At 43.2% G+C, this 15369-nt stretch overlaps 1 protein-coding gene and 1 pseudogene across 7 annotated transcripts in view; one reads left to right on the forward strand and one right to left on the reverse strand.

Moving 5' to 3' along the window:
* Positions 1-15369, forward strand: part of LINGO2 (leucine rich repeat and Ig domain containing 2) — a 2057065-nt gene that overhangs the window by 1901866 nt on the left and 139830 nt on the right. The window lies entirely within an intron of this gene.
* Positions 8755-8872, reverse strand: LOC134945542 (5S ribosomal RNA; annotated as a pseudogene).

Genomic DNA, 15369 nt, shown 5'->3' on the forward strand with positions numbered 1-15369 from the left:
AAATAGACACTAAGTCTTGACTGGGCTGGCAACAAAAAGCTTGGGGCCCGGTACAGTGATATCTCTGGGGCCTCCAGGATTATACATATATTTTAAAGCACAATGGAATTTGCTGCTCTATATAAGAAACTGTTAATACATAAATGTATATATTTATTTATTTAGCTATCTATCTACAGTATATACATATATAAATATGTATATCTCTCCTTCCTCCCCTACACACCCCACAGTCTGTCTCTCCCCAGTGACTCCATGCTGCATTCCCAGCTCCCCTACCCCATCCTAAAGCCCTGTATCCCTTCACCAATCCACTCTTCTCCCAGGGAGAGACTCATTTGCACTGCATTCCCCAGTATCCAGACCCGAACACCGCGCAGCAGGTACCATGCGCCCCTCACATCCAACCAGAAGAGGCCGGTGCAGGTCTCGGGAATCCTGGCCAGTGGAGCTGCTGCCATGTCCCTTAACTGCCTGCAACAGAGCTGGACCCAGAAGAGCGGGCGCACACTCTCATCACAGTCACTGTGTGTGAGAGACTCCTGTCACTCTGAGGCTGCGCACACACTGCCTACAGCTCGCTGCCCTATTTGGACAAGACAGTTTACATCCATACCGGGCACTAAGTGGCATATCTTTGGGGCCCCTCTGATCCTTAGGGCATGGTACAGGTGTCCCCTTTGACCACCCCGTGTAGCCAGCCCTGAGTGTGGGGGGAGTTGCAGAAAACATATTCATGGTGTTTATGAGGTAAATTGGGGGAAGAAAACAGCAAGTTAGGATGGTAGCTGTATGCGTGAGACAATGCAGTAGATTTGTGATTTTATGGGTGCAGAAATTAATTATTAAAGTCGGCCTTCTAAGAAGTGAGAAAATGAGGTTAGGCAAAAAAGCAATGGTCAGAACATTCAGAGGTATAAAGGCAAATTGACACTGATGCAATTGTGCAGTCAGATGTTTTTGAAAAATAAAAAGCCAGTCCATACAGTTGTAAGCAAAGTCTGTTAGCTCACATTTGTTGCTTCTGTGCGCCTTCAGTTTAACGCCAATGTAATGCTGAAATTGTGCTTAAAATCTGTTTACACATTGAGAAATGTGCACTTAGATAAATGTGCATTGTACAGCCTCATTGGCATACAGCCTCAACAATGCCAGACATGTGTTTGCAATGATTGCAGACAACCTTCAGTGCACTACCAATGAAAGGGCTCGCAATAAATTGGCTTAAACAAACATACCAACCATCTAGGACTTGACAAAAATTAATGCGCTTTAATTATTCCTCTTTATCTAAAATAAGATATTATAAAGCACTGTAGTTCAGAAGCAGATGCCTGGTACTGTACCTCCTGTATGGCGATGTACAAATGTTAATTACCAAGTAATCTATATAATAATGCAGTACAACAGAAGCGATACTCTGCAGCGATTTGCTATGGAATGGTTTCTAGTTTTCTACATTCCTTTTTTATTGTACAGTAACTGTTAGTGATGAGCGGATTCGGTTTTACTCGGTTCTCAAAACGGCATCTTATTGGCTCACGGATGTCACGTGTTTTGGATAGCCAATAAGATGCCGTTTTGAGAACCGAGTAAAACCGAGTAAAACCGAATTCGCTCATCACTAGTAACTGTACAAATGTATATTAACCACTCCATAAAATACTCAGAACTGTATATACTGTATTACAATCTTTTTGCATAGAAGAGCAGCTTAAATCATATTCCATATTCTGTGTATGAATCCATGTGTGCACCTGACATAAAGTTTTGTTTTAAAAAGCAAAGCTGGGGATATTTGTAAATCTCATAGCAATCTTATATTTATATTATTTATCTGTTTGCAATGGTATCTGTGCTTAATATGCAAATTTCAAATAGATAATGTCCAGCTTTAGATATCCAATATTTAAGATATTATGATTTTACACATAGACCAAGATAAGGTTTGAAACTACGTATGTGTGTGCAAAAGGATATTTAATGATTGCTACTGTATCTACAACTAAACACATTGAATGGCAATAGCTGCCTTATAAAAACAATTCATATATTAGTGCGATGACATGACAGTTTGTCTGAGGTTTCTTCATCTCATGGGACCATAATTATCATACGTAGGTAGCAGGATGCACTCTAATTTGTCTGTAGGTGTCAATTTAAAGTTATCATCTGATTAGTTTGCATAAGTCATTCAGCCAGGGACAAAGCATAGTCTGGTGAACTGAAACAGTGAATAGGAACAAAGCTTCAATACCTGGAGTGAGACCTTGAAAAACAAATAAGTGATTTCCCTAAGGGACTAATCATCATCAACATTATCCTTACAACTGCCCTTTAATACATAAACTGATAGTAGCTTTGAACCTCTGACCTATTAATTCTGAAGGCAAAGATTTTACCCAGTACCTGTAAGTGGATTAAATATGTGAGAGCTCTTAATCCTTACTTTGATTTTCCTGCAGAATATCACAGAGCACCTTTTTCAACAATTGTAGAGTCCTGTAATCTTGAGCATTAGCCTATATATCAGAGTTTACCTTTATTTAATGTTCAAAGCATATTTGGATTGCATTTTTTTTTTCAATGTTTCAATTGGTTAATTGTAGATATGTTGCTATACATGGAATAACAGCTTCTGCAAATTTAAGGCTCTTTCAAATAGTGATGAGCGGGTTCGGTTTCCGAGAAACCGAACCCCCCCGAGTTTTACCTTTTTTACACGGGTCCGAGCAGACTCGGATCCTCCCACCTTGCTCGGTTAACCCGAGCGCACCCGAACGTCATCATCCCGCTGTCGGATTCTCGCGAGATTCGGATTCTATAAGCAGCCGCGCGTCGCCGCCATTTTCACACGTGCATTGGAGATGATAGGGAGAGGACGTGGCTGGCATCCTCTCCGTTTAGTAGAAGTCAGAAGACAGTTGATTTCATTTGATTGCTTGTGCTTGTTTATTACTATAATTGTGGGGAGGATTGGGGAGCAGCTGTTAGGAGGAGTACAGTGCAGAGTTTAGTTTTTATCCGTTCTCTGCCTGAAAAAAACGCTCCATACCATATCTGTGCTCAGTGTGCTGCATGATATATCTGTGCTGAGTGCTCACACTGCTTAATTGTGGGGACTGGGGAGCAGCTATAGCAGGAGTACAGTGCAGAGTTTTGCTGACAGTGACCACCAGTATACATTTGTCTGCCTGAAAAACACTCCATATCTGTGCTCACAGTGTGCTGCTTTATTGTGGAAACTGGGGACCACCAGTATAATTAATATTATATATAGGAGGAGTACAGTGCAGAGTGCACTGCTGTACCTACCTCTGTGTCGTCATCCATTAAGTATACTATCCATCTACATTCCTATACCTGTGGTGCATTTTAGTTTAGCAGTTTGCTGACAGTGTCCACCAGGTCCAGTATACTATATATAGCAGTACGGTAGGCCACTGCTGTACCTACCTCTGTGTCGTCACTCGTCATCCATAAAGTATACTAGTATCCATCCATCTACATTGTATACCTGTGGTGACTTTTTTTTAGACTAGTTTAGCAGTTTGCTGACAGTGTCCACCAGGTCCAGTATACTGTATATAGCAGTACGGTATGCCACTGCTGTGTACCTACCTCTGTGTCGTCACTCGTCATCCATAAAGTATACTAGTATCCATCCATCTACATTGTATACCTGTGGTGCCTTTTTTTTAGACTAGTTTAGCAGTTTGCTGACAGTGTCCACCAGGTCCGGTATACTGTAAATAGCAGTATGGCAGGCCACTGCTGTGTACCTACCTCTGTGTCGTCACTCGTCATCCATAAAGTATACTAGCATCCATCCATCTACATTGTATACCTGTGGTGCCTTTTTTTTAGACTAGTTTAGCAGTTTGCTGACAGTGTCCACCAGGTCCAGTATACTGTATATAGCAGTACGGTAGGCCACTGCTGTGTACCTACCTCTGTGTCGTCACTCGTCATCCATAAAGTATACTAGTATCCATCCATCTACATTGTATACCTGTGGTGCCTTTTTTTTAGACTAGTTTAGCAGTTTGCTGACAGTGTCCACCAGGTCCAGTATACTGTATATAGCAGTACGGTAGGCCACTGCTGTGTACCTACCTCTGTGTCGTCACTCGTCATCCATAAAGTATACTAGTATCCATCCATCTACATTGTATACCTGTGGTGCCTTTTTTTTAGACTAGTTTAGCAGTTTGCTGACAGTGTCCACCAGGTCCAGTATACTGTATATAGCAGTACGGTAGGCCACTGCTGTGTACCTACCTCTGTGTCGTCACTCGTCATCCATAAAGTATACTAGTATCCATCCATATACATTGTATACCTGTGGTGCCTTTTTTTTAGACTAGTTTAGCAGTTTGCTGACAGTGTCCACAAGGTCCAGTATACTGTATATAGCAGTACGGTAGGCCACTGCTGTGTACCTACCTCTGTGTCGTCACTCGTCATCCATAAAGTATACTAGTATCCATCCATCTACATTGTATACCTGTGGTGCCTTTTTTTTAGACTAGTTTAGCAGTTTGCTGACAGTGTCCACCAGGTCCAGTATACTGTATATAGCAGTACGGTAGGCAACTGCTGTGTACCTACCTCTGTGTCATCACTCGTCATCTATAAAGTATACTAGTATCCATCCATCTACATTGTATACCTGTGGTGCCTTTTTTTTAGACTAGTTTAGCAGTTTGCTGACAGTGTCCACCAGGTCCAGTATACTGTATATAGCAGTACGGTAGGCCACTGCTGTGTACCTACCTCTGTGTCGTCACTCATCATCCATAAAGTATACTAGTATCCATCCATCTACATTGTATACCTGTGGTGCCTTTTTTTTAGACTAGTTTAGCAGTTTGCTGACAGTGTCCACCAGGTCCAGTATACTGTATATAGCAGTACGGTAGGCCACTGCTGTGTACCTACCTCTGTGTCGTCACTCGTCATCCATAAAGTATACTAGTATCCATCCATCTACATTGTATACCTGTGGTGCCTTTTTTTTAGACTAGTTTAGCAGTTTGCTGACAGTGTCCACCAGGTCCAGTATACTGTATATAGCAGTACGGTAGGCCACTGCTGTGTACCTACCTCTGTGTCATCACTCGTCATCCATAAAGTATACTAGTATCCATCCATCTACATTGTATACCTGTGGTGCCTTTTTTTTAGACTAGTTTAGCAGTTTGCTGACAGTGTCCACCAGGTCCAGTATACTGTATATAGCAGTACGGTAGGCCACTGCTGTGTACCTACCTCTGTGTCGTCACTCGTCATCCATAAAGTATACTAGTATCCATCCATCTACATTGTATACCTGTGGTGCCTTTTTTTTAGACTAGTTTAGCAGTTTGCTGACAGTGTCCACCAGGTCTAGTATACTGTATATAGCAGTACGGTAGGCCACTGCTGTGTACCTACCTCTGTGTCGTCACTCGTCATCCATAAAGTATACTAGTATCCATCCATCTACATTGTATACCTGTGGTGCCTTTTATTTAGACTAGTTTAGCAGTTTGCTGACAGTGTCCACCAGGTCCAGTATACTGTATATAGCAGTACGGTAGGCCACTGCTGTGTACCTACCTCTGTGTCATCACTCGTCATCCATAAAGTATACTAGTATCCATCCATCTTCATTGTATACCTGTGGTGCCTTTTTTTAGACTAGTTTAGCAGTTTGCTGACAGTGTCCACCAGGTCCAGTATACTGTATATAGCAGTACGGTAGGCCACTGCTGTGTACCTACCTCTGTGTCGTCACTCGTCATCCATAAAGTATACTAGTATCCATCCATCTACATTGTATACCTGTGGTGCCTTTTTTTTAGACTAGTTTAGCAGTTTGCTGACAGTGTCCACCAGGTCCAGTATACTGTATATAGCAGTACGGTATGCCACTGCTGTGTACCTACCTCTGTGTCGTCACTCGTCATCCATTAAGTATACTAGTATCCATCCATCTACATTGTATACCTGTGGTGCCTTTTTTTAGACTAGTTTAGCAGTTTGCTGACAGTGTCCACCAGGTCCAGTATACTGTATATAGCAGTACGGTAGGCCACTGCTGTGTACCTACCTCTGTGTCGTCACTCGTCATCCATTAAGTATACTAGTATCCATCCATCTACATTGTATACCTGTGGTGGCTTTTAGTTGTGCGCAGTAAATATAGTAGTAGGCCATTGCTATTGATACTGGCATATAATTCCACACATTAAAAAATGGAGAACAAAAATGTGGAGGTTAAAGGGAAAGATCAAGATCCACTTCCACCTCGTGCTGAAGCTGCTGCCACTAGTCATGGCCGAGACGATGAAATGCCATCAACGTCGTCTGCCAAGGCCGATGCCCAATGTCATAGTAGAAAGCATGTAAAATCCAAAAAACAAAAGTTCTGTAAAATGACCCAAAAATCAAAATTGAAAGCGTCTGATGAGAAGCGTAAACTTGCCAATATGCCATTTACGACACGGAGTGGCAAGGAACGGCTGAGGCCCTGGCCTATGTTCATGGCTAGTGGTTCAGATTCACATGAGGATGGAAGCACTCATCCTCTCGCTATAAAAATGAAAAGACTTAAGCTGGCAAAAGCACAGCAAAGAACTGTGCGTTCTTCTAAATCACAAATCCCAAAGGAGAGTCCAATTGTGTCGGTTGCGATGCCTGACCTTCCCAACACTGGACGGGAAGAGCTTGCGCCTTCCACCATTTGCACACCCCCTGCAAGTGCTGGAAGGAGCACCCGCAGTCCAGTTCCTGATAGTCAAATTGAAGATGTCACTGTTGAAGTACACCAGGATGAGGATATGGTTGTTGTTGGCGCTGGGGAGGAGATTGACAAGGAGGATTCTGATGGTGAGGTGGTTTGTTTAAGTCAGGCACCCGGGGAGACACCTGTTGTCCGTGGGACGAATATGGCCATTGACATGCCTGGTCAAAATACAAAAAAAAATCAGCTCTTCGGTGTGGAATTATTTCAACACAAATGCGGACAACAGGTGTCAAGCCGTGTGTTGCCTTTGTCAAGCTGTAATAAGTAGGGGTAAGGACGTTAACCACCTCGGAACATCCTCCCTTATACGTCACCTGCAGCGCATTCATCATAAGTCAGTGACAAGTTCAAAAACTTTGGATGACAGCGGAAGCAGTCCACTGACCACTAAATCCCTTCCTCTTGTAACCAAGCTCCTGCAAACCACACCACCAACTCCCTCAGTGTCAATTTCCTCCTTACCCAGGAAAGCCAATAGTCCTGCAGGCCATGTCACTGGCAAGTCTGATGAGTCCTCTCCTGCATGGGATTCCTCCGATGCATCCTTGAGTGTAACGCCTACTGCTGCTGGCGCTGCTGTTGTTGCTGCTGGGAGTCGATCGTCATCCCAGAGGGGAAGTCGGAAGACCACTTGTACTACTTCCAGTAAGCAATTGACTGTCCAACAGTCCTTTGCGAGGAAGATGAAATATCACAGCAGTCATCCTGCTGCAAAGCAGATAACTCAGGCCTTGGCAGCCTGGGCAGTGAGAAACGTGGTTCCGGTATCCACCGTTAATTCAGAGGCAACTAGAGACTTGATTGAGGTACTGTGTCCCCGGTACCAAATACCATCTAGGTTCCATTTCTCTAGGCAGGCGATACCGAAAATGTACACAGACCTCAGAAAAAGAGTCACCAGTGTCCTAAAAAATGCAGTTGTACCCAATGTCCACTTAACCACGGACATGTGGTCAAGTGGAGCAGGGCAGACTCAGGACTATATGACTGTGACAGCCCATTGGGTAGATGTATTGCCTCCCGCAGCAAGAACAGCAGCGGCGGCACCAGTAGCAGCATCTCGCAAATGCCAACTCGTTCCTAGGCAGGCTACGCTTTGTATCACCGCTTTCCAGAAGAGGCACACAGCTGACAACCTCTGACGGAGACTGAGGAAGATCATCGCAGAATGGCTTACCCCAATTGGACTCTCCTGGGGATTTGTGACATCGGAAAAAGGATATGATAGAGTCTGCACAAGATCACTCAATATGGGTAATAGATGTTATAAAGTGATGTTGTTAGAGCAAAGGCTCTAATATATGAACCAACATCTGGCCAATATACAAACAAAAAATTACTATTAGGCGCTAGGTTGGTGGTGCTCCCAGAGATAGTTCAGTAAACTGATACACAAAAAGAGGGGGATGGTTCCCGTATAGTACCGGAGCCAAAAGAAAAAAGAAAGACTATATATCTTTTCTGGGGCACACTTGTAAATGAGATGAAATGATGAGTTGCATTAAAATATAACTTTTATTGTCAACCTTCATAAAATATTGACTATAGGCAAAGGGAGGGAGGGGGAAGTGAGGAAAGGCACTGATATATAACAGATAATGGTTGAAAGACTATAGTCTAAACAAATCAAATAAAAAAAAATAAAAAAAAATTGGTTGTTATCTAAATAAATCACTAAGAAAATAACAAAAACAAATTGGCATAATGGTTCTGTGAGCAAAATTATATGGGTGTCTCCAAATGATTAATATGGTAGAAACCATATATGTAAGTATGAGCTTTTCTCCCTATAATTATGATAATTGAATGGGTAGTGAAAGTATCACTGGGAGAAAAATATCAATAAATAAAAAATAAACAAATGGTGGATTGTGCCTGGCTCTGCACCGATTTCTGAATGTATCTTGAAGGGAAAAAAAAGGGGAGAAGGTTTCTTGGTCCTGTGTCCTGTGTTTGGATAAAAATACCTGCAGTACCCGGTATTCCCTGGTGGTCTCCCAACCAGGTACTGACCTGGCCCACAGTGCTTGGCTTCCAAGATCAGACGAGGTTGGGCATACTCAGTATGGTCTGACCGCAGGTAGATATATCCCACACCTGATGACACCAGGAACTTTGTGTACTCGATTCTGTGAGAGTTTCACAGGGTTTTCTTGTAGAGGCCCATAGTCTTGATGATGATGTGATGAGCACTCTTGAATCTTGGAAAAGCAATATGTGGTATCAAATGTACTCCAATATGCTCCCACACCTGAAGGAAAACGTGAAGTCCGCCAGATCAAATCAAGGTTTCGAGGATGAAATATTTCGGTGCCACCTTTTTTGTGAGGGGAGTCTTAAATCTCAATGATGATGGCTGCAAGTCCTGTTTTTAGCAAAAACTGTCACGGATTCTGATGTCAAAATAGATGATATATGTCCCAAAAATAATTTGATGGGGTCCCCCAGGTTGGTGGAAGTACTGAGGCTTTTAAAGGTGTGGCCCTGCTATATATGAAATGAGCAAAGACTGAGAGGTGATAGAAAGAGAGTAGGAGAAAAAAATGAAAGAACAAAGGGGATCAGATACAGTAACCCACCACTTCTGCTGTTTTATCATCTGCCTCGGCATCGAATGAGAAAATGAGAGGGTGGTGTGGAACAACACTGAAGCCGAAGAAAGTTAGAGGAACACTTCTGCTGTTCTGTTTTATAACTAAAATGGTGCCCTGTTGCCAGATTGCATTGCAGAGTCGCCAAGATTGTTTAACAAAATGAGAGGGTGTTCCAGAAATGGGTTAGCCTTGTAAAATATATAGTATTTACTTCAAATGGATATAATTAATTAAATGCTGAATAAGTATGTTAGCAAAATACTATAATATTACAATCAGGTAAATCATGGGTGCAACCCATTTCAGATGCATAATGTGTCTCAAATAAGTCCCCTATGTGTGAAAAAAAGATACATGAGAAATATATATAGAGAAAAATATATATAGAAAAAATATCTATATGTGGTAATAATAATATAGATGACCGGACCCTCCTGCTGCTAGGAAGTTCTTATTTCCCTGGCTTGTTAACCTAATTGTCAGAGCAAGCCGTGGAATGCTTGTAATGGATGCTAATATATTCTGATTATCTTAATGCTCTGCAGCAAACAAATAACACATTGTCCGTGATACTTGTAAATGAAGTCAGTTTCAAAAACCAAGTCCGGGGACCTACTGTTCCGTAGGAGAGTAAATTACCCTCATTGATAGCTGATCACGGCTTCAAGGAGTCCGTGGGGAAGAGGTGAGCCAGGCGTGGAGACGCCGGTGTCCGCGGTCCGCCGACCGGAAGTTCGGAACACCGGACCGGAAGTTATGGCTTACCCCAATTGGACTCTCCTGGGGATTTGTGACATCGGACAACGCCAGCAATATTGTGCGTGCATTACATCTGGGCAAATTCCAACACGTCCCATGTTTTGCACATACATTGAATTTGGTAGTGCAGAATTATTTAAAAAACGACAGGGGCGTGCAAGAGATGCTGTCGGTGGCCCGAAGAATTGCGGGCCACTTTCGGCATTCAGCCACTGCGTACAGAAGACTGGAGCACCACCAAACAATCCTGAACCTGCCCTGCCATCATCTGAAGCAAGAGGTGGTAACGAGGTGGAATTCAACCCTCTATATGCTTCAGAGGATGGAGGAGCAGCAAAAGGCCATTCAAGCCTATACATCTGCCCACGATATAGGCAAAGGAGGGGGAATGCACCTGACTCAAGCGCAGTGGAGAATGATTTCAACATTGTGCAAGGTTCTGCAACCCTTTGAACTTGCCACACGTGAAGTCAGTTCAGACACTGCCAGCCTGAGTCAGGTCATTCCCCTCATCAGGCTTTTGCAGAAGAAGCTGAAGACATTGAAGGAGGAGCTAAAACAGAGCGATTCCGCTAGGCATGTGGGACTTGTGGATGGAGCCCTTAATTCGCTTAACCAGGATTCACGGGTGGTCAATGTGTTGAAATCAGAGCACTACATTTTGGCCACTGTACTCGATCCTAGATTTAAAACCTACGTTGTATCTCTCTTTCTGGCAGACACAAGTCTGCAGAGGTTCAAAGACCTGCTGGTGAGAAAATTATCAAGTCAAGTGGAACGTGACCCGTCAACATCTCCTCCTTCATATTTTCCCGCAACTGGGGGTGCGAGGAAAAGGCTAAGAATTCCGAGCCCACCCGCTGGCGGTGATGCAGGGCAGTCTGGAGCGAGTGCTGACATCTGGTCCGGACTGAAGGACCTGCCAACGATTACGGACATGTCGTCTACTGTCACTGCATATGATTCTCTCACCATTGAAAGAATGGTGGAGGATTATATGAGTGACCGCATCCAAGTAGGCACGTCAGTACGTATACTGGCAGGAAAAAGAGGCAATTTGGAGGCCCTTGCACAAACTGGCTTTATTCTACCTAAGTTGCCCTCCCTCCAGTGTGTACTCCGAAAGAGTGTTTAGTGCAGCCGCTCACCTTGTCAGCAATCGGCGTACGAGGTTACTTCCAGAAAATATGGAGAAGATGATGTTCATCAAAATGAATTATAATCAATTCCTCTGTGGAGACATTCACCAGCAATTGCCTCCAGAAAGTACACAGGGATCTGAGATGGTGGATTCCAGTGAGGACGAATTAATAATCTGTGAGGAGGGGGATGTACACAGTGAAAGGGGTGAGGAATCGGAGGATGATGATGAGGAGGACATCTTGCCTCTGTAGAGCCAGTTTGTGCAAGGAGAGATTGATTGCTTTCTTTTTTGGTGGGGGCCCAAACCAACCAGTCATTTCAGTCACAGTCGTGTGGCAGACCCTGTCGCTGAAATGATGGGTTCGTTAAAGTGTGCATGTCCTGTTTATACAACATAAGGGTGGGTGGGAGGGCCCAAGGACAATTCCATCTTGCACCTCTTTTTTCTTTCATTTTTCTTTGCATCATGTGCTGTTTGGGGACAATTTTTTTGAAGTGCCATCTTGTCTGACACTGCAGTGCCACTCCTAGATGGGCCAGGTGTTTGTGTCGGCCACTTGTGTCGCTTAGCTTAGTCAAACAGCGACCTTGGTGCGCCTCTTTTTTTCTTTGCATCATGTGCTGTTTGGGGACTATTTTTTTGAAGTGCCATCCTGTCTGACACTGCAGTGCCACTGTTAGATGGGCCAGGTGTTTGTGTCGGCCACTTGTGTCGCTTAGCTTAGTCACACAGCGACCTTGGTGCGCCTCTTTTTTTCTTTGCATCTTGTGCTGTTTGGGGACAGTTTTTTTGAAGTGCCATCCTGTCTGACACTGCAGTGCCACTCCTAGATGGGCCAGGTGTTTGTGTCGGCCACTTGTGTCGCTTATCTTAGTCACACAGCGACCTTGGTGCGCCTCTTTTTTTCTTTGAATCATGTGCTGTTTGGGGACTATTTTTTTGAAGTGCCATCCTGCCTGACACTGCAGTGCCACTCCTAGATGGGCCAGGTGTTTGTGTCGGCCACTTGTGTCGCTTAGCTTAGCCATCCAGCGACCTCGGTGCAAATTTTAGGACTAAAAATAATATTATGAGGTGTGAGGTGTTCAGAATAGACTGGAAATGAGTGGAAATTATGGTTATTGAGGTTAATAATACTATGGGATCAAAATGACCCCCAAATTCTATGATTTAAGCTGTTTTTTAGGGTTTTTTGAAAAAAACACCCGAATCCAAAACACACCCGAATCCGACAAAAAATTTTCGGTGAGGTTTTGCCAAAACGCGTCCAAATCCAAAACACGGCCGCGGAACCGAATCCAAAACCAAAACCCGAAAAATGTCCGGTGCACATCACTAATATATATATATATATATATATATATATCATACAAATTCAGCACTCACCTAATATTAACACTTCAAACTGTAATTCATCCGAATTCAGGGAATGTTAGTTCCAAAATATTGCAATAGTTTGATAAGCTGACCAGCCACTTCACGGCCATTCCCATTTGTTCAGTCCCAACACTGACTTTCAAAAATCTGAGCATTGCTCTCAGGTATCTTTTGGATTTTAAATACACAGTATGCTTCTATCATGGGTTTAGGCCCTGTCTCACTCTTTTAAAGAGACAGGAACCACACCCAAACATATCAGTTAAGTTTGAATGGTACCCAGTTTATTTTTTACATCAATTATTTTTTGTGACTAGCATTCCAAGGGCATGCTATTGCTTGTAGTAATAGGATAGCCTGTATACCTATAAAGTTTAAAGCTATCAGTATATGCTAAGTTCAGTTATGCCAAATCTAAAAATACATGCAATTATTTATTTATTACCATGACATTTACTTGTAGATGTGTTGGGAGAAGCCTCAGGACTTACAACACGGTTCATAGTAATCTTTGTATGCATGTACAGTATGAAAAAAAGTTTTTTTTACTCTGTTGTGGCATCCATGAGTAGAGTGGGGTGGGACATAGCCTCTTCCCAAAATCCAGTGGCTAATCCATAATCAGTGCACATAGTTTATACAAAGGCTTCCCACTTAGCTACACTACCTTCCAGTATCAGGGCTGGACGAATATGTCAGTGGCCCTGCTCAACTCTAAATGAGGCCCACTATGTGATTTGAAAATCTGTTCCTCCTCATAGTAATGTCAAGTGTTATTGAAATGTGTTTTTCAGTGGCTATAGTGGCAGAAAACCCCCAAATCCTCATTGTAAAAGAGAAAAAGCGTTTTCAGCCCCCACCATCCCTCTCTCACATAGAGCTTTATGTGTCATGTAATATAAGTGGCATTTTATTAGGTGACATTTGAATAATGAAATTCATTATCATTCAAAGCACTTGAACATTAATTTCCCTGCCTAATTATAAATTACTAACTGTCACAAATTATGAATGAGAACTCTTATCTATGTCTCCAAAAAAAATAAATGATCCCCTCATCCCTTATTTTTATAGCAATGTTTATTCATTTTCGTGAAAAGGCCTTAATCTACAAACCTGCCACCCATAAAGAGAAATCAGAAAATAGTCAAAAATAAATAAATCTCTGCTGATAAATTGAGACCCAACACTATGGGGGTCATTCCGAGTTGTTCGCTCGGTAAATTTCTTCGCATCGCATCGATTTTCCGCTTAGTGCGCATGCGCAATGTTCGCACTGCGACTGCGCCAAGTAAATTTGCTATGCAGTTAGGAATTTTACTCACGGTTTTTTCTTCGTTCTGGTGATCGTACTGTGATTGACAGGAAGTGGGTGTTTCTGGGAGGAAACTGGGCGTTTTATGGGTGTGTGTGAAAAAATGCTACCGTTTCTGGGAAAAACGCGGGAGTGGCTGGAGAAACGGAGGAGTGTCTGGCCGAACGCTGGGTGTGTTTGTGACGTCAAACCAGGAACGACAAGCACTGAACTGATCGCAGATGCCGAGTAAGTTTCGAGTTACTCAGAAACTGCACAGAGATGTCTTATCGCAACATTGCGAATCTTTCGTTCGCAATTTTAAGAAGCTAAGATTTACTCCCAGTAGGCGGCGGCTTAGCGTGTGCAAAGCTGCTAAAAGCAGCTTGCGAGCGAACAACTCGGAATGACCCCCTATGTCAGCACTCACTAAAGATTTATTAATGCTTTTGGCACTTGGCTGCTAAAGGGACTATTTATTTTTTTATGATTTTTATTTATTCATCACACGCATTGCTTTTCTATATTGGGTGCAATGTGTGCAGTGCACACGGGCCCCTTGGTCTAGGGGGGTCTACACTGCACCCACGTTTTAATACTTACCTTTCCGGAGTCCCATGTCAGACACTGCAGCCACGGCAAAAATCTCAACCAAAATGGATGCCACGCATGCACAGTAGTGAAATTAGTCTCCGGAACATAGCAGGTGACATGTTTCTGGAGACCTATGCATGCGCAGTAGAGTGTGGGACACAATGTTGGATCCTACTGCGCCAGGTAGAGAGGGCCCATCCGCAGTCCGCATAGGGGCCCCCTACTCTGATAAAAAGCCCCTGATCACACTATATACTATGTTTCAATACCACCTTCTTAACAAAACTGTAACATTTTGGTAACATTTTAATTTACATTTAGTCAAATCATAAGTAGTGCTTAGTACGGTATATCCAGAACCTTGATATGATAGACTGCACCAAGGATGGCTTTGAATGGATATTTCTCTCTGAGTTTAGTCCACCACAGAAACTTGGCTAGATAGGACTTGGGCCCTAATTCAGATCTGATCGCAGCAGCAAATTTGATAGCTAGTGGGCAAAACCATGTGCACTGCAGGGGGTGCAGATATAACATGTGCAGAGAGAGTTAGATTTGGGTGGGGTGTGTTCAAACTGAATTCTAGATTGCAGTGTAAAAATAAAGCAACCAGTATTTACCCTGCACAGAAACAAAATAACCCACACAAATCTAAAGGCCCATATAGACGGGCCGATGCAGGAGAGATCTCTACCGTTGCTCAGCACAGAGCGATGTGTGCTGAGCGTGCTAGGGGAGGCGGGGGGGGGCGCTCACTTCACCCCATGCAGGCCAATCTAGCAGCAGCGATAGCGATGCGCAGGGCTGTGCATCGCTA

Source organism: Pseudophryne corroboree, chromosome 1 (assembly GCF_028390025.1).
Source record: "Pseudophryne corroboree isolate aPseCor3 chromosome 1, aPseCor3.hap2, whole genome shotgun sequence".
NCBI lineage: Eukaryota > Metazoa > Chordata > Amphibia > Anura > Myobatrachidae > Pseudophryne > Pseudophryne corroboree.